We start from the raw sequence: 23417 nt of genomic DNA on the forward strand, positions 1-23417 counted from the left end.
TATTAGGGCTTAGGCAATCCGGTTTCCGTCCCAGACACGGTACTGAGACAGCCTTAATTGATTTGAAAACCCAAATCGAGGATCTGAAAGACAAGGGCAAACAGGCGCTCCTGCTCCTCCTTGATCTCTCATCAGCCTTTGATTTTTTCGATCATCAAATCCTCTGCCACCACCTCAAGATTGCGGCCCGTTTTTCGGACGCAGCCACATCCTGGATAAGCTCTTTCCTGGCAAACAGAACCATGAGGGTCTTCTCTTCCCTAGCCGCAGCTGATCCAGCCCGCGTCCCGTGCGGAGTCCCACAAGGCTCTTGTGTATCTCCCACACTCAACAACGTGTTTACTAAACCGCTCTTTGATAAACTTGACTATCTGGGTGTCTCCTACACTAATCATGCGGATGACACCCAGATACTCATCCCTATCACTGGCGACTATGTAATCGATGCCAAAGCACTCAATGCAGTCTACACTGTCATCCAGGCCTGGATGGCACATCATGGGCTCTGCCTTAATGATGAAAAGACGGATTTAATCATTCTAGGCTCTCAATCCAAACTCACTAAATTTGACCCCAAATACAAATCCTTCATTATTGACGGGAACGATATCAAAGTCTCCAACGTCACAAAAACACTTGGAATATATCTAGACTCTACTCTGTCCCTCAGTCGACAAACCAACGCAGTTGTCTCAGCGTCATCCTATACCTGTAAACTGATTACATCATGTCGCCCCTTTTTGACAACGGGGAACTGTCTGATTCTCGCCAGGACCCTCATCATGTCCAAAATCGACTATTGCAACGCCCTCTCTTTAGGGACCAGTCAAAGAAACCTTGATAAACTCCAGATCACGTAGAACAACGCCATAAGGGCAGCTCTCAACGTACTCCAACACTAGACGCAACTTGCATTGGCTACCCATCACTCATCGCATATCCCTCAAAGCACTTGTTCTAACCCACAAGGCCCAAAAAAAAAAACGCAGCCCCTGCCTACTTATCCACGCGCTTTACACAACATACAGCAACCAGACCCCTGAGATCTGCTCAGGCTCACACACTGACTATTCCCAGTTTCAAGCTATAGACAGCCGGAGGTTCGAGCTTCCTAGTCCTTGCTGCTAAGCTCTGGAACACCCTATCCAATGCTCTTCGAAACGTTCCATACATCCCTTCCTTCAAAGCTAAAACCAAACTGTGGCTATATGAACGGGATGCCCTAGCCTCCTCTCTATAATCCTTACAGCTGTTAATTCCCCCTACCGTCTGTTCACTGTTTATAGACTGTTTATATTGTATAGTTAGATTCGTTCCGTTCCTCTCTATACGAGGAATATTGTATCTATTTGCTGTAACTTGTAACTGCCTCTTAAACATGTGGACATCCCTTCCTTCAAAGCTAAAACCAAACTGTGGCTATATGAACGGGATGCCCTAGCCTCCTCTCTATAATCCTTACAGCTGTTAATTCCCCCTACCGTCTGTTCACTGTTTATAGACTGTTTATATTGTATAGTTAGATTTGTTCCGTTCCTCTCTATACGAGGAATATTGTATCTATTTGCTGTAACTTGTAACTGCCTCTTAAACATGTGCCCAGATGCCCTGGGGCAAGGTGCGCACTACAAATAAAACAAATACAAATGGCTCTAAACTGATAGAGCCCCTCAGGTGTTGAGAATGCAGCCTTTTCCTTGGCATGGTCTGTCAGAGCTATTTGCCAACAGCCTGAAGTAAGGTCAAAGGTGCTCACAAATTTGGCAGCACCTATGGTGTCCACGAGCTCATCAGCCCTGGGCAATGGCTGCGCAAGAGTTTTGGTGATGGCATTGACCCCTCTGTAGTCCACACAGAACCGCCAATCCTTGGTACCTGCCTGGGAACTTGCCTTGGGGACAAGGACCACTGGACTGGACCTGGGACTGGTTGAGGGTTCAATAACACCCAGATCCAACATCTTTGTGACCTGGATGTGGTTCTTAACTGTATCTGACATAAGGTAGCACTTGCTTTTGACAGGCACACTGTCACCAGTGTCAATTTCATGCCTACACCACGGTGTAAGGCCTGGTGTCAGTGAGAACAGAGAGGCATACTGCCGGAGCAAAGCCCTGTAGGCCCTCTACTGCTCTGTCGTCAGATCTGGAGAGAGATGCACTCGCCATCCTGAGGGTTGCTATGCAGCAAATCAGGAAGGGGCTCACTCTCATCCTCTTCTTGCTCTGAAGCCAGCAAGAGACATGAGACTACTCCTCGCCTGTGGAAAGGCTTGAGCCTGTTGACGTGGAATATCTGAGGGGCTACCCCAGGGACACCCATGTCAACCAGAGAGTTGACTTTGCCCATCTTGGAGATTATCCTAAAGGGCCCAGTCCACTTATCTGCCAAAGCTCGATGCTTGGTAGGGTCCATCATAAGCATCTTCTGTCCTGGAAACCACTCGACTTGTGATGCCTTAAGGTCATGCCAGTACTTATTCAATTCCTGGCTGGCCTTGAGATTCGCTGTCGCCTGACCCATCATTTGTGTCATCCTCCCTCTGAGGCCTAACACATAGTCCCAACTTGCTTGGCATGACCTGGAGGGGTGGCTTCCAAACCTTCTCTGATCAAGGCAAGGGGCCTCCCCTCACTGGATGGCCAAAGAGTAACTCAAAGGGGCTGAAACCAACACCCTCTTGAGGTACTGTCAAATTAATCATTACAATTTTAACAACTGGCAGGTTACCCCAAGGTCTCACCGTTACCTCTCTTCCTGTCCTGTGACTGACACCTTCCAGCAGGGGAAGACTCTCCTTGTTCCAAGCGGGGAGATGAAAGCGAAAGCCTCCCAAGTACCTCTTCCCCCTCCCAGATAAACCAGGTAGGAGAAGAAGTCCCAGGGAAACCCTCTGGGGAAGAAAACCCTGTACCGAAGGTTGCGGGAAAGATGTCTTCAATTGCAGGCGGAGATTCAGGTGAAGTCCGGAGGACGTTCGTCTTGAAAGAGAAAGAGACTGGTAAGTATAAACAGGTAAGTGGAAATATGGAAATGTAAGATGTTTAGGAATGTTGATTACCCTTAAACAGGAACGATGTGTGGGAAAAGGTGCCAGTCAGAAACTTCCGAAAACTTCTACGATAGTAGAAAAGGTTTTGATTAGAACTAGTAAGATAACTAGATTGAATAGGGGAAAGCCACGGGGAATCTTTACCTGAGAGGCATGAAGGGCGGAGCTAGGAGTTGTTTTGATAGTGCAGAGTTTTACACGGGCGGTCGCAATACCGGTGTGCCATAAGCCTGTAACTATGTGAAGGAAGATGGAATAGTGAGTTGGGAAAGGTAGAGAAACGGGAATTCAATATGCCGGAGAATCCCGAATGAAGCTTACCGCGCCCCGGAACGAGACCGATGGGCAAACTTGAGAGAGAAAGAGATGGAGTCCGTGGAATCGGGAGACAGAGAGGCGGTGAGGAATGCACTGAACAGAGACAGAGCAAGAAAGTTTAGAAGGCTGAAAGGTTAGTGTTTAGCAAGCCATATCAGGATACCTAGATGCGAACTTACGTAGCGTTGTTGAAGAAGAGTAGCAACGCATTCGTGTGCTGATCACAGGAACAGATATACCTACACTCGGGTAGGGAGACAGCACTTCCTGGATACCGAGTCGTGCAGAGGCTAGACCCGCATCTCCAGTTACGGTGGCCATCTTGCTAGTAAAAACGGCTGACACCCGCCGTCCTAAGGTCCATCGAAGCCACAAGGGCCACCGCCTTCGAAGGGGCGTGACAGGTACCTCTCTAAGCAAACTTCAGGCTTGGTAGGAGGAGATCCCATTTCCTCCTTAGGGGCTCTTCCAAAGCACCTAGCATGCCCTTGAGAGTTTTATTAAATCTCTCGACTAGACCATTGGTCTGGGATGGTAAGAGGTGGAGAACTTGTAGGTTACCCACACTCTTTCCACATGGTTTTCATATAACTCGACATGGAGTTGGATCCTCAGTCAGAGACAACCTCCTTAGGGAATCCAACACGGGTAAAAATGCCCAGGAGCACCCTGGCAACCACCTTGGCAGTAATAGTCCGAAGGGGTATAGCCTCGGGGTACCTCGTGGCCTGATCTACCAAGACCAGGGTGAACCAATGTCCACCTGAAGTGGGAGGGTCAAGGGGACCGAAAATGTCGAAGCCCAATTGTTATGACCGGCTCTTGGTCATAGGGTTCACTCCAAGGGACACTCAGGATACACAGGCCAGATATGCATAGCGGTTACTTTATTAGGGTTCTTCTGTTATAAGGATCAGATGTCATCATAGTTATTAGGAGATAAAGAGGAAAGGGACAGGAGCCCACTGGCTCCCACCACCCAGGCTCACTTAATCTAACTGCCTGGGTTAGAACCCATTCAACTCCAAACATTCTTATCTCACATTCCAGACTCACAGCCTACATTCTGATGGTGACATCAATCCTGGCTCAGCACACATGCAAGTATAAGAGCCAACCCTAACACCTCCTTTCCTACAACAAACAAACACACCTCAAACACACAATTAGAGGAAGCAACCCTAACACCTCCTCCTCTTGCATAAAGAACACACTCTTTCACACCAGCAAGACACACCTCACTCTCAGCAGAGTTCCACTAACCCCAGAGATTGAACAAACAGGCGTAACTAACATCCTACGACAGTCCCAGCCGCCACAACTAACAGTCCTAACCAATCAAAACATCACAAATCACCTTCCGTTCCCCCCTGCCACAAAGGAACCTCGAACTGCCACTTTCGAGCACTAACAAACCACAACACTACCAAGACTAACCAAACACAAAGCTCCTTCCGTTCCTCTCTGCCACAAAGGAACCTCGAACTGCCACTTCCGAGCACTAACTCCCAAAACCGGGAAAAACCAGGTACTGTCGTAACTGTGCAAGATACTTACTAACAACCCAACAATCTACCCGGGTCACCAAGAAACCACAGTCACAACTCATGCCGCTGTCAAATCCAATCCAAAATGCAAGCAACACAGACACGACTAATCACCAGTCACTCACCTCATCATACCAATAAAGAAACGCATCCAGCTGTCACTAAACAACCACCACCAGCATAACGCTACAAATGTTGGCCAGACAAATGAGCCCTTCAAAACCAAATAAACACCCCAAAGTGAACACAGCTGCAGATGAAACATTGCCAGGCTTCTGAAATTAATCAAGAGCGGACTCAAGAACAATTCTAAAAGTCACCTAAAGTTAAAAGAAAACACTAAATGCAATGTCACTTGCATCTTCAGAATTCCAAGAAATCCCTGGACCTTAACAACTCCAAGGTCACCAAAAACATCAAAGCTTCACACAGCTTCAAGTAAACTCCGCAGAGCTACACACCATCAAAAACAACATAGAAGCTTCACACATCTTCAGGCACTAGTCCCCTGCTAGATGACTGCTCCGCAGAGCCACAACCCAAAACAACATAAAAGCTACACTAAGCTTCACATGAACTCCTCAGAGCCACCAATCATCACAAACAACACAGCTTCGCAAAGCTTATGGTACTAGTCTCCTACTAGATACCTCTGGACCCCTCAGAGTCACTAACCAATGCATCAAAGCTCCAACAAGCTTCTATACTAGCCTACCACCAGTAACATCACTGACCCTGCAGGGCCTCAAAACACCAAACACCTCCAAAATCTGCAGAGTCCCCTGACCAACCCTGGTCATGTACATCACTTAAAACACATTCATTCCAAAAAGCCCCAAAAGATTTCAAAACCAAACACTGGTCATGCACCAACACTAAGACATTCACATACTACTCCAACACATACATGAAATACAGGATGATCAAAATACAGACAACCCCCACATAGAATGTTAACTGCTAAGGAGCGCTGCAGTCACTCTAGCAGTCATCATGGGTTGCGCATCCATACACGCACAAACAAAACATAACGCCTACAATGCCTCAAAAATGGTTATATTAAGCATTGCAATGACATATCAATAATCACATTATAAATTGCAGATCTCATTTCCTAAAAGTCCATGTTGCCAAAGCATGGGCAACTCTAGATGCTGAAATGCCTCAAAGATTGTGGTAACCATTAATGAACAACATCACTCTTATTGTGCTTTAAGATCACAAATCTCACACCAGACACACACAAGCAAAACATAGTGTTAAGATGATCAGAACATTGAAACATAGTACATCCAAGTCACATTTTCTAAAAGTCCATGTTGCCATTAAACAGGCAACCTGATATGCTAAAATGCCTCAAAACGTTATACTAAGCATAATAGGATCAACACCCTTTGATTGTCCAGCTCAATCAACCTCATATGTGCCACTCACACACAACCCCTGTCACAACACAAATGTGGAAACCTACTTTAAATGAGACCTAAACGTCCATGTTGCCAACCCTAAAACCAACCTGCAATGCCTCAAAATGTTTACATCTAAAATAAAATGCATCTCCTATTCTCAGTGCAACATCATTCTCACTAATACTTCTCATGTTAATTCACTACTAATGCACAACAGCACTCTTCAGTCACAACTTGTGACATCGTTGCTCAATCCATTATGACATTTTACTTTTGAATGAAACTCCAAAATGCATCTCCGATTCTCAGTGCAACATCATTCTCACTCATACTTCTCATGTTAATTCACTACTAATGCACAACAGTACTCTTCATTCACAACTTGTCACATCGTTGCTCAATCCATTATGACACTTTACTTTTTAAATGAAACTCCAAAATGTCTTCTGCAAGTGTAAATGCATCATCCACAAAAACTACTACCATACCCAAACCCAAACAGTAACCGTTTTCTCATTGCGTGGTCCCCACTTCAGACCAAATCAGCATAGCGTCTATAACTCATTAAAACCTTTAGCCTTACAGGTGCATAAAAAGGCACAATTACCCTTACTTGGCATGGAAATTACACTTCCCCTTTTTAAATAATGCTGGCATAGTCACTCAGGAAATGGTGGCACACTTGGGCGGCCTCATGCAACCCTGCCAATGTCTCCTCATGTACCAGGGGGCCTACTCCTGGCAGACTCCAACAGGCCATCCTTGCCCCAGGCTCCATGGGGCAGGTTGCTTCTGACACCCCTGTGTGGCCGCCTCCAACAGCCCTGGGGGGTGACTAAAGCAGTACTGGGTGGCTGACTCAAACAGCCCTGGGTGTTTTCCATTTCTCCAGACTCTTGGACAGCCTCTTATGACTCCTGGCCTCAAACAGGGCACTCTCCCTTCTTCCCAGGGGTCTCCTCTGACAGGCAGTCCCTTCCAGCCCTGGGCGCTTTCCATTTCTCCAGACTCTTGGACAGCCTCTAATGACTCCTGGCCTCAAACAGGGCACTCTCCCTTCTTCCCAGGGGTTTCCTCTGACAGGCTGTCCCTTCCAGCCCTGGTGGACTGGCTCAAACAGCCCTGGGTGGTGGGCGCAAACAGTCTATGGGGGGGCAGTGTGTTGTAATGGCTTTTCCGGTTGTGCTCTTCACGAGCGTGGAATTCTCAGTAGAATTCTACGCTCGTGCGGAGTCGTTGGCAGTTGGAAGGAGAGGAGAGACGTAGTGAGAGCGGCCGAGGACACGGCTGTTCAGGTTGAAGAGAATAAAGTTGTTTCCAACTTACCTGGCTCCTTCTCGTCATTACACTGGCGACGAGCTTCAACCTGATACCCACGCGCCTGACGAAGCCGTGTGTCCTGTTGTTGTGGAGGCTCTCCTTCAGCCCAGCAGCCTGGTCGCACTCTCCGCAGCAGACGGTCCTCTGTGCCTGATACTGTGGCCTTCCGTGCCGCGCTCCCGGACGTGGTCGAGCGCGGTCCACAACGGCCACCACTGTTGTTGCTGTCTGCAGACGGTCCTCTGTGCCTAATACTGGTGCCTTCCGTGCCGCACTCCCGGACGTGGTGGAGCGCGGTCCATTCCAGACACCAGTTGCCGCGCTCCCGAGCTGAATTGAGCATGGCGTTGACAGCCTCCAGCTTTCCTCGCAGGTGAGGCCGCGCACGCCCTGGAGGGGATCCAGCCCGGGTGGGTTTCCTCTCCTCGCCGCTTCTCCTGGCGGTTTGCCAGTGTGACTGAGCCACGTCAGGGATTTTAACGTCCCGCCTCCAGAGGAGGAGGAAACGGCCCCTGTGGCTGTAAAGGGGCGGATTTGTCTGGAAAGGGGCGGATTGACTGCAAAGGGGCGGATTTGTCCTTTCTTCGTCCACAGTTAACCCCTAAGGTCCCAGGGGTGTCTACAGGCCCTTATTAACTAACTCTCCACGTTTTACCAGCAGAAGAAGGGCGGATTTGTCTGGAAAGGGGCGGACTGACTGCAAAGGGGCGGATTTGTATTTTCTTCATCCATGGTTAACCCATGGTCCCAGGGGTGTCTACAGACCCATCTACACTAACTCTCCACGTTTTATCAGCAGAAGAGTTTTTGTTTTTCTTCCTCTTACTACATCTGCTGAAAGTGCCATTAACCCAGTTCAAGTGTCCTTGGGTCCGCATCTATACTGCCGACTGCGCTCTTCTTTTGTGAGGTTTCTCCAGTTCCACGTTGCAAGTTTGTTTCTACAGCATTGTTTAGTAATGCAGCATAGCAATGCCCGTCCTCCCCCCGCTTTTTTACCCAACCCGGGTGAGCCTCCCATTGTATGGGAGCTTTGGTTGGATAGTTTCAAAGTGTACCTTAGAGCCTCAGGGGGTTCCAGGTTATCGGACGACGATAAGGAGGCGGCCCTACTTAACTGTCTCGGCACGGAGGGTCTAAGGATCTTTAGGCATCTTCCAGAAAACAACATATTGGCGTTGCCCACTGGCGATGGTGAAGGGGAAAGGGGCCAGGCGGTGGTGTTGGCTTATGAAACTGCTCTCAAGAAATTGGAGTTCGTTTCGGCAAGAGACCCAACATAGTGTTGGAGAGGTATCACTTTTTCTCGAGAGCGCAAGGGCCTGGTGAAAGTATTGACTCCTACGTGACGGCTTTGCGCACCCTTATTTCGACCTGCAAGTTCACGGGCCTTATGGAGGAGTACATTCGCGACCGGATCATGATGAGGACAAGCGATTCCAAGGTTAGGGAGAGGTTATGGACGGAAAAGGACCCTCCTTTGGATAAAGTGATTGAGATAGCCCGCGCCCTGGAAGAGTCCAGGAAGAGTGTCAAAGAAATTACTGAAAAAGTGGATCTGGTACACATGGTTCAGCCACGCAAGGCAGAGGATAACCGTGCCAGGGACAAGGACCAAAGAGGAACGTTTAGCGCCAAAGACCTTTGCAAGAAGTGTGGCTGGCGAGGACATGTTGCAGGGTCCAAGGAGTGTCCTGCTTCTGCGGTTGTGTGCAGGAAGTGCAAGAGGAGGGGGCATTACGCCTGCATGTGCAGGGGTGGTCCGCAGAGGGAGAGTGTGCGCATGGTGGACCCCGATGGGGCCAATGAGGATGTAACGGTGGTTGGGTACGTCAGTCCTTCGCAGGTACCGGGTGTGCGCGCCAAGGAGGGGGCGTTATTGAGTGTGGGACCCACTAAGAAGAGCGCATGGGCTACCCTTAATGTGAATGGGGTTCCCCTTAGCGTATTAGTTGACACTGGCTCTCCTTATACCATGGTCTCTCCCGAGTTGTACAAGGCTAAGTTTCAGAAAAAGGTGTCCGATTTGATTCCACCTGACATTAAACCTTGTGCTTATGGGCGTGTCCCCATTAAAGTGTTTGGTTATGACTGGGTTGACATAGAGTTCCACGGGCGAAGGACTAGAGGTAAACTTTATGTGGCACACAAGGGTGATCCGGTTATTGGTTGGGATGAACAGGCAGCTCTTGATATCGAGGTTCGCCCGGGTAAGGCGGTCCCAGTTTTGTGTGTGAGCAAGGAAGGTGGGGATGAGTGGAAGGATGCTAGTCCATTGACAGCTGATGTGCTCCAGGTCAAATTTCCCGCGGTGTTCTCCTCTACCTTGGGCAAGTTGCGTGGTTTTTCCCACAAAATAGTTTTGAAGAGGGGTGCTATCCCGGTGGTGCATAAGGTCAGGCGGGTGCCCATTGTCGCACGGGATCCACTCAAGGCAGAACTGGACAAACTCTTGGAGGCTGGTGTGATTGAAGAGGTGGAATCCTCAGAGTGGCTGACTCCTATTGTATTGGCGCGCAAATCTGATGGAGGCATGAGGATGTGTGTCGATCTCAGGGATTTGAATTGCAGTATCTGGATTGACAGACATCCCTTGCCTAACATCAACGAAATGCTCTCTCTGGTGGGCGGAGCGTCTAATTTTTCCACCCTTGATCTATCCTCTGCCTACCACCAAGTGGACCTTCATGTTGAATCGCGGCCCCTCACCTCATTCATCACCCCGTTTGGGGCTTTTCGTTTCCGGCGAATGCCTTTTGGTTTAGCCTCCGCCTCTGCTGTTTTCCAGCGAGTGATGCAGAAGTTGTTCTCCGGTGTGGGAGGCGTAGAGTATTTTCAGGACGATATTTTGGTGTGGGGCAGGTCGCACAGGGAGCATGATGAGAGGCTTTTGCAAGTTCTTGGCATATTGGAGAAGAGTGGTTTGACAGTCAAATTGAGTAAATTTAAGATTGGAGTGGGGAGCGTCACTTATCTTGGACACACCTTAGATGCTAAGGGGATACATCCTAAGGCTGATTTGGTGAAGACGTTGGTTGAGGTGTCACCACCTGCCAGCAAGGACCAGCTGAGGTCATTCTTAGGGTTGGCCAAATATTACAGCAGGTTCATTCCCACGTACTCTGACAAGACTGTGGCCATGAGAGCGTTACTCAAAAAGGGTGTTCGTTTTGACTGGTCTGAGTTGTGCCAGCGCAAGTTTGAACATTTGAAGGCTCTAGTCGATCAAGCTCCTTCTTTGGTTTCCTTTTGTCCCTCTAGGAGGACGGTTTTGACCGTAGATGCGAGTGAGTACGGTGTGGGTGCTGTACTTGAGCAGTGGCTTGAGGGGGCCTTCCGCCCTGTTGCCTTTGCCTCCAGGGTACTCAGTGAGACAGAGCGCAGATACGCCGTGATAGAGAGGAAGGCCCTGGCTGCGGTCTGGGCATCGAAGCACTTTAGGACGTTTTTATGGGGTGTGGAATATACTTTGCGCACCGATCACAAACCGTTAGTGCACGTTTTAACAACTAAAGGATTGGCCCAAGCATCCTCCAGAGTGATGCGTTGGATGGCTGACATGGGGGAGTACAATTTTAAGGTCGAGTATGTGCCTGGTGATAAAAATGCAGTGGCAGACTGTCTCTCTCGTTTTCCACGCCAAGATTCGTATGCTGGGGATCCGGTACAGAATGTAGCAGGGGATGAGTGCACCTTGGTGGCCAAAGTGTTTCCTGCAATCAGTGAACAGGAGTGGGATATTGAGTGTGGTCGGGATCCTGTTTTGAACAGTATTAAGTCAGCTCTTGCGACTGGTGCGGGCAAGGAAGATTTGAGTAAGTCATTTGGTCAAGTGTGGTCAGAGTTGTCGGAAGGTCCATGGGGCATCGCTAGAGGTTCTAGGTTAGTTCCACCAGAGTCTCTAAAGGGTAGGCTTGTGGAGTTAGCGCATGAGGGTCACATCGGGAGATCTATGACAAAAAGGAGACTCCGAGAAGGGTATTGGTGGCCCAAGATGGATGAGGAAGTTGAAAGGGTTGTTAAGGACTGCGCAGCCTGTTCCGTCAGTGATAAAAGTAAGTCGACCCTAGCGCAGCCAATTCACCCCGTGGAGGTGCCCCAAGATGTGTGGTCCAAGGTGGCGGTGGATATCATGGGGCCCATAGACGCCTTGGGAGGTGGGTTGAGATTTTTTGTGGTATTAGTTGACTACACCTCCAGGTGGGTGGAGGCCACAGCTTTGTCATCCGCAACTACGGAAAAGTTAATTGAGTTTTTGGCATCAGTGTTTGACAAGGAGGGTGTACCTGCAGGAGTTGTCACCGACAATGGTCCTCAGTTTGTATCAAGTGCCATGCAAGAATTTTTCTCTAAGTTAGGGATTCGTCACCACAGTGTGGCTTTGTACAACCCAGAGGCCAATGGGTTAGTGGAGCGCATGAATCGGTTTGTGAAAGGAGCGGTTCAGTTGGCGATCGCTAATGGCTTGCCGTAGAGTAGTGTGGTGTCAGAAGCACTCAAGGCATATAGGCTTACCCCTTCGTTCCTTACGGGTGTGTCTCCGTTTGAGCTAATGAGGGGAAGGAAGCCTGGGTCCAAGCTGAGGGTTGCTGCCTTGGGGGGTGGTGTTCAAACTCGTGTGAACATGCAAGAAGTTCTCGATAGAGTTCGCGCCAAGCAGGATGTGTTTTGGCAAAGTCAACTTAAACGGAGGAGGCACTTGCGTGTGAAAGTGGGTGACCATGTAGTTGTGAAGAATCCCAGGTTCGTGGCCAAGGGTTTGAGCAAGTTCATGCAGCCATGTATGGTGACCAAGGTTGGTCGTGGCTATGTAAAGTTACAGGACGGAACCAGATGGAGTTTGAGACGTGTGGTTCCAGTGGAAAGTCCTGGTGGCATCTGGCTGGAAGAAGATACTCTCTACGCGGGGGGGCAGGATAGGAGTTTTGATGGAAATTGGACAGCTGCTCCTTGTGAGGAATCGTGTGGTTCCGCAAATGACAGTAGTGGTGGTGGTACGGTTGCAGGCGGCAAGGGAACGGTTAGGTCTGGTGATGATGCGACTGATTGTATTGCGTCCGTTCCGGGGTCCACGGGGGCCAACGGTATTGTGGTAGTGCCAGCACCTATGGGTGCAGGAGTCGGTGAGAGTATGAGGGTCTGTTCCCCGGAATGTGAGGGTGTTGCGCCTCTGGGTGGGAGAGTCGATGAAGTTTCCCAAAGTAGTTCGCAGGATTCTGTGCTGTTTCCAAGGGAAGTGGGGTCTACTATCCATAATTCTTCTGGGGAGACTAGCAATGACACAAATATCTGCCCAAGGAGAGTGAAGAAAGTGCCAGCTAAGTATAAGGACTTTGTCCTAGAGTTTGCCGATGATTGAGGATTTTATTTATGTCATTCTTTAGGACAATCCTTTTCTCCTTCCTACTAAGCAATATTCTTTCTTTGTGTTTCTTTTGTTTTCTCTTCCAGTTCCTTCACGTGGTGTTTGGGGCATGTTCGCGCTCTTCTCCTGTGTGTGTGTGTGCGCGTGTGTATGTGTGTGTGTGTATGTGTGTGACGGGGGGAGAAGTGTTGTAATGGCTTTTCCGGTTGTGCTCTTCACGAGCGTGGAATTCTCAGTAGAATTCTACGCTCGTGCGGAGTCGTTGGCAGTTGGAAGGAGAGGAGAGACGTAGTGAGAGCGGCCGAGGACACGGCTGTTCAGGTTGAAGAGAATAAAGTTGTTTCCAACTTACCTGGCTCCTTCTCGTCATTACACAGTGGGCTGTCCCTCTCTCCTTGCATTCACTTGTCTTCTTGCCTGCACCCCCCGCAGCAGAGTCTCTTCTCCTCTCTCACATGACATCACACAGGTACCTGTATCTCCTTTTGCTTCACTTGGTGTCCACTCCAAGGTCCTCCTTCACCATACCTTGGACCATCCTCGTCGCCAATTGTTACATGGATCGGCTCTTGGTCATAGGGTTCACTCCAAGGGACATTCAGGATACACAGGCCAGGTACGCATAGTGGTTACTTTATTAGGGTTCTCCTGTTACAAGGATCAGATGTCATCATAGTTATTAGGAGATAAAGAGGAAAGGGACAGGAGCCCACTGGCTCCCACCACCCAGCCTCACTTAATCTAACTGCCTGGGTTAGAACCCATTCAACTCCAAACATTCTAATCTCACACTCCAGACTCACAGCCTACATTCTGATGGTGTGACATCAATCCTGGCTCAGCACACATGCAAGTATAAGAGCCAACCCTAACACCAATCTCTCAAATAGTGTGCCAACCACTGGTAACAGCTGCAGTGGGGCAATGACACTGCCTCCACTCTTGCCAGACAACTGACAAGTTGGGTAGGTCCTGCAGTGGGACTCCACCTCAACTCTCATCCGAGGCCAGTAGAAATGGGCAGAGAGCCTTTGCTTTGTCTTCTTGGTCCCAAGATGACCAGTCAAGGGCACCTCATCCGCCAACTACAGTAGGAATGGACGGTAAACCTGGGGTACCACCAACCTCTTGAGGGCACCAGGTTCAGGCTTAGTGGGCTCACTAACAAGTAGCTCACGCTGCCAATAGATCCGGAATGTCCTAGGCACTTTTCCCTGTGCCTTGGACAGGGCCTGCTTCCTCAGACCCTCGAGAGAGTGGCACTCTCTCTGACCCCTACAAAAGTCCGCCCGGGAGGGTCCCCCTTCAGCTAACAAGCATTGAAGGTCAGGGTGGTCCTCTGGGTTGAGCACCTCTCCTGCAGGAGGGTCTTCTGCCTCATCTCACTCAGGAGTTGAGTTTGGGTTTGCCACTGGATCCAGCCATCCGGAGCATGAATCCCAGTGGGTTCTGCAGGAGCAGCGGGAAGAGAAGGGGTCCCTTTTGCAGAGGCGGCCTTTTTGCTCTTCCTTCATCATGCCTTGGGTTTCCCTGTCGGCGAGGATACCGGACTCGCAGTCAGACCTGGTGTGACCTGTGATCGGGTGACTGCCACAGCAGCCATTGGGAGACCATCCAAGATCATCCCCATTTCTACCAAATCATTTCCTACCAAAATGTTATCAGGCACGTTGTTCTGAACCAGGACAGGAAGCTTTACTGTCTTGTCTCCAATCGCAATTTTGACTAAGGCTACAGTCGATAATTTGGGAGGCCCACCAGCTAACCTGGTACTTCCCAGAGGAGCACCTAAATAGTCTCTGGCTTGAGCAGGGTCCTGTCCACCACTGTCATGCTTGCCCCAGTGTCTCTCAAACCAGTAGAAGGCTGGCCATTCAAGAGGACACTTCTCAAAAACCTACGGGTGTTCTTTGGGATTGTCGCGAGTACTTCTGCGTACTGGTCCCAGGCCCCAAGGAACACTAGGGAAATCTCTACAGGAGCACCAAATGTGATCCCAGTAGAGGAGGGGAGGACAGTGGCCTCCACCTCAGGTACAGAGTAGGATTAGGACAGGCTGACAGCCTGGACTGCAAATCCCTTACCCTTACACTTGAGGTCACCCCTCTTGTGATCCAGAGCACCACAGTCCCAACAAGTGCCAGGAGTGCTGGGTACGGTACTGGTACCACTGGGACCCTGCTTTGCAGCAGGCAGACCACTACTCTTACTCCCACCCACAAAAGACTTATCCCCACTAGGTTTTTGGGTTTTAGGAGAGGAAGGTTTTGGTTTATCTGACTGTGATTGCTTTTGGGACTCCTCAGTTTTCTGAGAGGTCACCTTTTCTTTGTCCTTGTCCTTCCCACTGGAGTCATTAGGGGACACCCGGTGGGAGACCCACTTGTCAGCCAGCCCAGCCAGCTTAAAGGGATCTAAAATGTTCTGGTCAGCAACATTCTGACACAGCTCCGATGAACAGGCATCCGAAAAATGCTCAAAAAACAAAATGTGTGATAATTCAAACGTTTTTACTTTGTAACCATCAATCCACCCCATCATGTTCATGTGCGCTGCACTCCCCCAGTCAACCCAAGATACATTCTCTCGTTTCTTAAATTCCCTGAATATTTTAAGGTATTGGGTCAGTGTCTTGCCAAACTTGGCAATCAAAGCTGACTTTATGCACTCATACTGACCCATTTCTTCCACGCTCAGTTTCAGAATACAGTCCTATCCAGTCTGAGGCACTCTGCTTAACAAACACTTAGCCCAATCTCTCTTATCAACATCATGAATTGCACAAGCCATCTCAAATGCTTCAATCCATTGGAGGATATCAGAACCTCTGCGTACACACCAACTAAATATTTCATAAACTTGGTGGCTGGGGACCTGACACACTCAACTGGTTTCACTGAAGTCTCCACTCTAACCTTCTCCAGCTGAATTTTCTGGTGCTCAGTGTCCCTATCTTTGAGTATCACTTGCTGTGCCAACTCCTCTTTCTTTAACGCAGCTTCTGTTTCCAACATTTTGTATTGAAAGGCTAACTGTTCATGTTGTAGCTTCAATTTTAAAAGTTCAATCATCAGGGCTTCCCCCTGAAGAGCAGTGCTGGGGTTCGGAACAGAGGCAGCAGGAATGGTGGCGTTCCCAGAATCAGATTCAGTAACAACCCCAGGGGCAGAGTCCTCATTGGTTGCATTCCCCCCTTCAAGAGTTTCACAATCAGTCTGGTAGTCCACCAGGGCAGATATCAGCTCAGCCCTAGACCTATCCACAAAGTCCAACTCCCTGTCTTCCCAAGCACTCTGGAGAGCTTCTAAGCTCATCTGAGTCAATTTACCATTTGCAATAGATTCCATTGCTTGTAGTGTAGTTATCCTGTACACAACTAAACTTCAATTTACCAAAGTGTAGATATTTTGTAAGTAGCAAGGCTGCACACTGATTCTTAAAACCATAAGCATGCCACCACTGCCACCAGTGTAAAGGACCGGAGGGGGTGTCTGTACTCCTGCTCTCTACATGGCAGAGCAGAGGTACAAAGGACCCCAGCCAAGATTCTCTATAGGGTAGCTATGGTCGAGCAAACAAGGCCTTGCTTCTCAGGAGGTGATGCGGGCTGGTTCTTAAGTACAGTGTAGTGCCTAAGCACCCACAAAGGAATGTTCACACACTATGTTAGTTAAAACACAGGCCGTCATTACGACTTTGGCGGTAGCCATGCCGCTATTGACGGCATGGCTGCCGCCAAAATCGGGTCTGGGTTCCCAGAATGGGGAATTACCGGGCCATTCCGAGTTCGAAGGGCCCGGTAATTCCTCCCTTCAGGAACCCGGGCCCGGACCTTCCCCATTCCCATTTCAGGCCCCATAGCGCTGAATGGGAATAGGAGAGGGAACAAACAACAGGCCGATTACGAGCGGCCCATTGTTTGCTCCCTCTTCCCCTCGCGGGACCAGCTCTGCACGTCTGGTTTCACCAGACGTGCAGAGCGGGTCCCGCGAGGGGACCTTTACCGGCGCCGTTAAACCCTTACCGCCTGACTTATAATGAGGCCCACAGTCTTTATATAAATAAGGTTCAAGGTTATATACACAATCACGATAATACACTTTGTGCTCCGACAATTCTAAAATGGTAACTATATAAAGTTCTAGGTGGTACCACGATTACTCTGATTCCATTAAAATGCATCAATTGTACTCAGTTCAAATAGCATATGAATCAACACAGCAAAACGATATCAACCATAGACTTAGGAAGAAGACAAGTTGGTTAGACAATTGGCAGAATAATGAGCCCCTACCGTCAGGCAGAGTTATGTATGAGGATCCCCCTACCTGTAAATAAAGATGCACTACAAGCCCAGTCCATATATTGTCTATTAGAGTCCTATCTTCTTCTATAGTTCTGCAATCCAAATGTACCTTGTGTTGTAGAGCTCTTCATCGGGGAATCGAATGGCCCTTCTTGAGTGCACTCACTTTCAAGCAGGAGTGTTTAGATCGAGGGAAGACATGGCAGTGAGTAGAAAGGTACTTCATTTAAGTATAAAGGGAGCGAGCAACAGGCGCTGCGCCCAGCTTAGCTCCAAAAGCAAAGTGGTTCCAGAACTAAAGTTAGTTCTGGGACACAAACAGAAAGTAAACAGAAACATCACCACAAGTATCGAACACATCTCCCTCCTTATACAATGTGAACCAATAATAAACTGATCACTTCAATCACAATAGAAGTCTTTGAATCGGAAAGGCATCTTCTTGGTTATTCCTTTGGGTATGTCCATGACGTGATCATCAACCCCATTTTCCCTGTGGTCCAACTCATCATCCTCCATCTCCACATTTGCGTTACACTTCTCCAACACCACTTCGTCATTCACTTCTGCAGAACTTTTGACCAACATCCCTTTTGCCCAAACCTCACCTCCTTCTACAATCACCACACTGTCGCGGACAGCTGCAATCCTCTTGGGTTCTGTAAAGCTGCTCTCCATAGACTTAGACCCAAATCTTGGATTCTTTATCAGAACTAAATCCCCCACAGTTCACTCCAGTGCCTTGACATTTGCTGCCAAATCAAACTTGTGCTTATACTCACTTTAAGCCTCTGTTATCAGTCTCATGACTTCCTGCCTGTCAACATTCACACCTCCTGATAACCCCAACCAACCAGGGCACAACTTAGTGGCTGGCTGATGCCCCTTTAAAGATACAAATGGCGAAACCTTGGTGATGGAATGATGTGTTATACAGTAACTCCACACCATCTCTTTTAGGACTTCCATCCACGACAACCCTGATCTGAACGCCAACTGTATCCCCCTTTGAGAAATCTATTGGCACGTTCAACTAATCCATTTGCTCTGGGGTGATACAAAGCTGTGTGCAAATGTTTGATCCCAAAGCGTGTAAGAAACGCCTTCATCCTCTCTGAGCAAAACTGGACCCCATTGTTTGTAATAATTTCAACCAGAAAACCCTCTCTGAAAAATACATCCTCAAAAAACGTTATCATTTCACTTGTGGTGGCTTCCCTCAGGGCCCTCCAATGTAACCATTTGGAATGGTAATCAACCAAGACTACAACAAACCTAAAACCATCCCCTAAACCTTGGATGGGGCCGATAAGATCCACTGCTATCTTCCTCCTAGGTTCACTCGAAACCTGCACCGGAGAAAGAGGAATCTCTCTCACAACCTTTCCTTTGTCACTCATCTCACACTCCCTGCATAAACGGACCTTCCTTTCCACCTCACTGTCCATTCCTGGCCACCAAAATGATTGCTTCAATAATCTTTCATACATGGGTGGCCCTGATGAGCTAGATTAACCAACCTACTCCTGACCCCTTCAGGGGGAACAACTTTGGAACCTCTCCTAAGTCTGCTACCATACTCAGAGAGACTTAACTCATGTTTGACCTTGAAAAACAGATCAAACATTCGATCCAAATTCTCCTTACTTGGCCACCCTCCTACAGTCCATTCCTTCACCTTAGACAATGTCACATCCTCGCCACCCGCTTCAATCCACTCTTCCTTATTCACAGCACCCCCAAAGATATTTGCAATTATCATGTCCTCCTCTCAGGAATTCCCTATAGGTTCCCCTGCTTCCTCTATCGGTAAGCGAGAAAGACAAACCGCTACAATATTTAGCACATGCGTAAATTGTATCCTTGTACCCCAACCATCCGCCTAGAGATCCTGGGAGATCCCTTCGCCGAACCACTGCTGCTCATGAAGGCTTTCTGGGGCCTGGGTCCAACATACCTTCAGCTATCCCTCCGCAAATACCTCCCATCTCGAGCACTCCGCTCCTCTACCTCTAACTCCCTCAGGGTCAGTCGTTTCTCGAAGAAACGAGCTGGGGGTAGATCTCTGTCTTCGGCTGGGGCCTCCCTCTGGAACAGCCTCCCTGCCACTCTAAAACTTGAGGAGAACCATCTCCGGTTCCGGAAGCACCTCAAGACCTTCCTCTTTGCTTCTGCCTTCTCCTCCCCTCTCCCCTGTTGATTCTACTCTCCCTCGGCACCATGCACCTGGCCACCCTCTGTCCTCCGGGCCCAGGTACCTGCTCATCTTGCCACCCTCACGCACTGCCTCCGGGCCACCCCCTGCACTGGGGTCTGTATCTGTAACCATACAGCCCTCCGCTTTTCTTCCTGCACTTTCAGACCTACATGGCCTGCTGCCATACACCCAGAACTTGCCACTTGCTGGCTGCACTCCCATTGTTTGTTGCCTTTTTATTTATAATTTTATTATTATTTTTGTTTTTTCCTTCTCGCTCCGCACTCTCCTTTTGTTCCCCATTCCATGCACTTCTCCCCCTTCTCCCTCTACCCTGCACTTGCACGTTCTCAATGTCACTGGGCCTAGTAAGATCATTGTTTTTTGTTCTCCCCTGTTCCCCTTCCCTTGCCTTGTCACGCTCTGAAACACTTCTGTATGAGCGCGATAGAAATAAAATATCAATATCAACTGCACCAGGGGTTTGTGATCTGTCTTGACCAAAAATTCCTGACGCCACAAAAAATGCTTGACATGTACAATTGCCCAAAACACGGCCAGGGCTTCCCTCTTAATTACCAAGTAATTTCTCTCAGCACCCCTTAATGGCCCAGAGGCAAAGGCAATAATGTGTTCCACTTTCCCCGAATCATATTGCATCAGTGAAGTTCCCAATCCCAGCAAAATTGCATCAACCAACAGTACAGTCCTCCTAACACACACATAACCGCCCAAAGATGGCGCACTCCCAATGCCCTCTTTGATTTTCACAAAAGCCCCTTGACACTCCTCCGACCATTTAAAATGGACTCCTTTTTTTAACAATTCCCTCAAGGGACTAGACATGGTGGCAAAGTTGTTAACAAACTTATGGTAAAATACAGCCATACCCATGAAAGATCTCAGTTGCTCTTTATCTAATGGTCCGGAGCTTTGCTACCAGATTGTACTTGGAAGAGACCCCCTGCCCCGAGATTTTGTGCCCTAGATACTCCACTTCCCTTACACCAATCCTACACTTGCTGCTCTGTACTGAGACCAGCCTTCCTCAATCTCTCTAGCACAGACTTCACAGACTCTCTAGCACAGACTTCAACATCCCATCATGTTGACTCTCACTGTCTGCAAACAGCAGTATGTCATCCTGGAATACTGCAACATTCTCCATCCCTTTCAACACTTCCTCTATCACTGTATGGAACACTGAGGCAGCTGAAGCCAGACCAAAAGGCATACGTAAGTACTTAAATGTTCCCTCAGGGGTGATGAAAGCTGTGACATCCTGGCTTTTCTTGAATAGTGGTACTTGATGGTAGGCTGCAGAGAGATCGATGACAGAGAACCAACTGGATTCTCCAAGTGTGGCTAGAGTCTCTGAAATGACCCGCAACAGATGTCTCTCGACCAAGATGTTTTTATTCAATTCTCTGAGGTCGACACATACCCTCAGCTTCCCGGTACTCTTGGCTACTAGAACAACCAGGGATAACCATTCAATCCCTTCAATACGTTCAATGACCCCATTGCAGAGAAGATTGACAAACTCTTCATGTAGTTGCTGTTTCATTTTTAGTGGAACTGGCCTCATTTTGTGTACTGTTGCTTGTGCTTTGGGTTTCAGTTTGATGTCATGTTCACAATCTCTTAGTTTTCCCAAACCATCTGTGGTGACCGGAGTCAAAGCACTGGCTTGGATTCTCACTCCCAGCTTCCTTGGCTCTTCCCATCCTAAAAGTGAGGCACCTTTCTTTTCAACCAAAATGTCAGTTGTGCACTCTCCTCCTTTGTATTGCACATGGCCCTGGAATTCACCTATCAAGTCAATGGCCATCTCCCCATAACCAAAAGGCTGCACCTTGGCTGGTGATAGATCTTACACATCCTTACACAGTGTATGCTTGAGGGTCTCTTCCGATACAATGGTCCATGGAGATGCAGAATCGACCTTCATTTTTAAACTGCAGCCATCCACTATGTAGTTGTCCACTGGACCACTTTCCTCACCTGACACAGCAGAAATTTCGGAAACATGGCGTGGCATGTTTTCTGGATTGTGCGTGGGCGCAACAGGTGCTCTGGAAGATGAGGCATTTGGCGAGTTATTTGGTAGATCACTATTGTAATCCCTCTGGTCTACCATGTTTATGGACGCCTCCTTACACATGTTTGCAAAGTGCCCTTCGCGTCTGCACTTTAAACATTCAACCGATTTAGCAGGACAAAATGCACTGCTTGCAGTGTGTCTCGAGCGCCCACACTTAATGCACTTCTGACTCCACCAATCTTTCTTTGAGCTTGGGCTAGGTAACCTCTTCCTTGGGGCAATTGGGCATACTTCTTGTGCTACTTGTTTACCCACTCTAATTTCTTTCATGTATTGTGATGTTTGCTAGATGCTTCGTGTGAGCTCCACCGCCTGTTCTAATGACATGTCCTTGGCCAACAACTTTTCCTGAACTCTCAGGTTGTTGGTGCATCTGACTAACTGGTCCCTAATCAAGGAGTCAGTCAGGTCCCCAAACTCACATGTGTGACTCAATGTTCTTAAGGAGGCTACATAGGTCTCCGCAGACTCTGCATTGTCCTGACTAGGCTGATAAAATATCTGTTCCTCTCAAACTTCACATTCTTCTTAGGTTCAAAATGCTCTTCTATCTGTTTAATGGCCACAGCATACTCATCGAGGTCTCCTGCACCTTCTTCGAGTCGGCACAAAATTCCATCCAACACTCAACGTCCTTCGGTACTCAAATTGGGAAGCAGCAGGGCTTTCCTCCTGGCTGTGCTATATCTGTCACCTCCTATGGCCGCCAAATAATTTTCGAACATCCATCTCCACCTCTCGCACCTGATAGGAGGGTTTCCAGGCTCTGAAAGAAAAGGCGAGGGTGGTGGAATGGCAGCAGCCATTCCTTCTGCCTCTTGATCATCCACTGACACGTTGAATGCTGATGCTCTGGCAACTGTCTACAGTGAGCTACCCTTATGTGCTGAGCTGGGACTTGGGGCTCTCCTAGACAACCAGTATTAGCATGTGCTAGTCTGCATAAATGAGGTGCTGGAGTGTCACAGCTATTGTGCTATTGCAGTGTTATTGTGTTTCTAGTCACTTTGATTGGTGGTGCCCCTGGGTCAAAGGCTCAATGAACTCTCACAGTTAATTGTATTTACAGATCTGAGTAAACCTGCCCCATGCAGCACTACACTATGTGTGCTGATAGAATCTTGCTGCTGATCAAATTCTGCTCTCCCAATGGTTCTCTGTCGCTTGGATTTCTGCTAGGAGAGCTCAAGGGAGCTGGTCTCCAAGACGCACTGCATTGCCAGGCAGCGCACGTCACAATGGGAGAGCGCTCAGCTGTGCACGCATGCGCACACACGGATGTTGTTCCTCCTCCTTCTGAGGTTGCCGGCTCGCGGATGCGCTCGAGCGCGGGCTCACTTTGGGGAGAGCCGACCTCTGCCCACCTCCGGCACGCAGCACTCCCCCTCTGACCTGCGTGGCGAGCAGTTGCTGCACCTGTTGCCCTCTTCTCCTGCCTCCTCTTGCGTCAGTTCTGCCTGCACACCAAGGTAACAGCAGGCAGCACATCCACCAACTGCACCATCCGCCCCAAATCTTCTTCCTGCTTATAGCCTTGTCCCCTGTGTTGAGATTGAGGGAAGACACGACAGTGAGTAGAGGGGTACTTTATTTAAGTATAAAGGGAGCGAGCAAGAGGCGCTGCATCCAGCTCCAACAGCAAAGTGGTTCCAGAACTAAAGTTAGTTCTGGAACACAAACAGAAAGTAAACAGAAACTTCACAACAAGTGTCGAACACAACAAGGAGCCACGGGTCGTCGAAATTCCGAGAAGAAAATGTGAACGTTGTTGCTGAGGCAGCAGCTTCGGTCCTTGCGAT

The 23417-nt window shown here is 48.7% G+C and overlaps 1 protein-coding gene across 1 annotated transcript in view; it reads right to left on the minus strand.

The window, feature by feature from the left end:
* LOC138498547 (maestro heat-like repeat-containing protein family member 1) overlaps nt 1–23417 on the minus strand; it is a 262370-nt gene that overhangs the window by 199330 nt on the left and 39623 nt on the right. The window lies entirely within an intron of this gene.

The sequence above is a fragment of the Ambystoma mexicanum genome, chromosome 5q (genome assembly GCF_040938575.1).
Source record: "Ambystoma mexicanum isolate Mex_15411 chromosome 5q, UKY_AmexF1_1, whole genome shotgun sequence".
NCBI lineage: Eukaryota > Metazoa > Chordata > Amphibia > Caudata > Ambystomatidae > Ambystoma > Ambystoma mexicanum.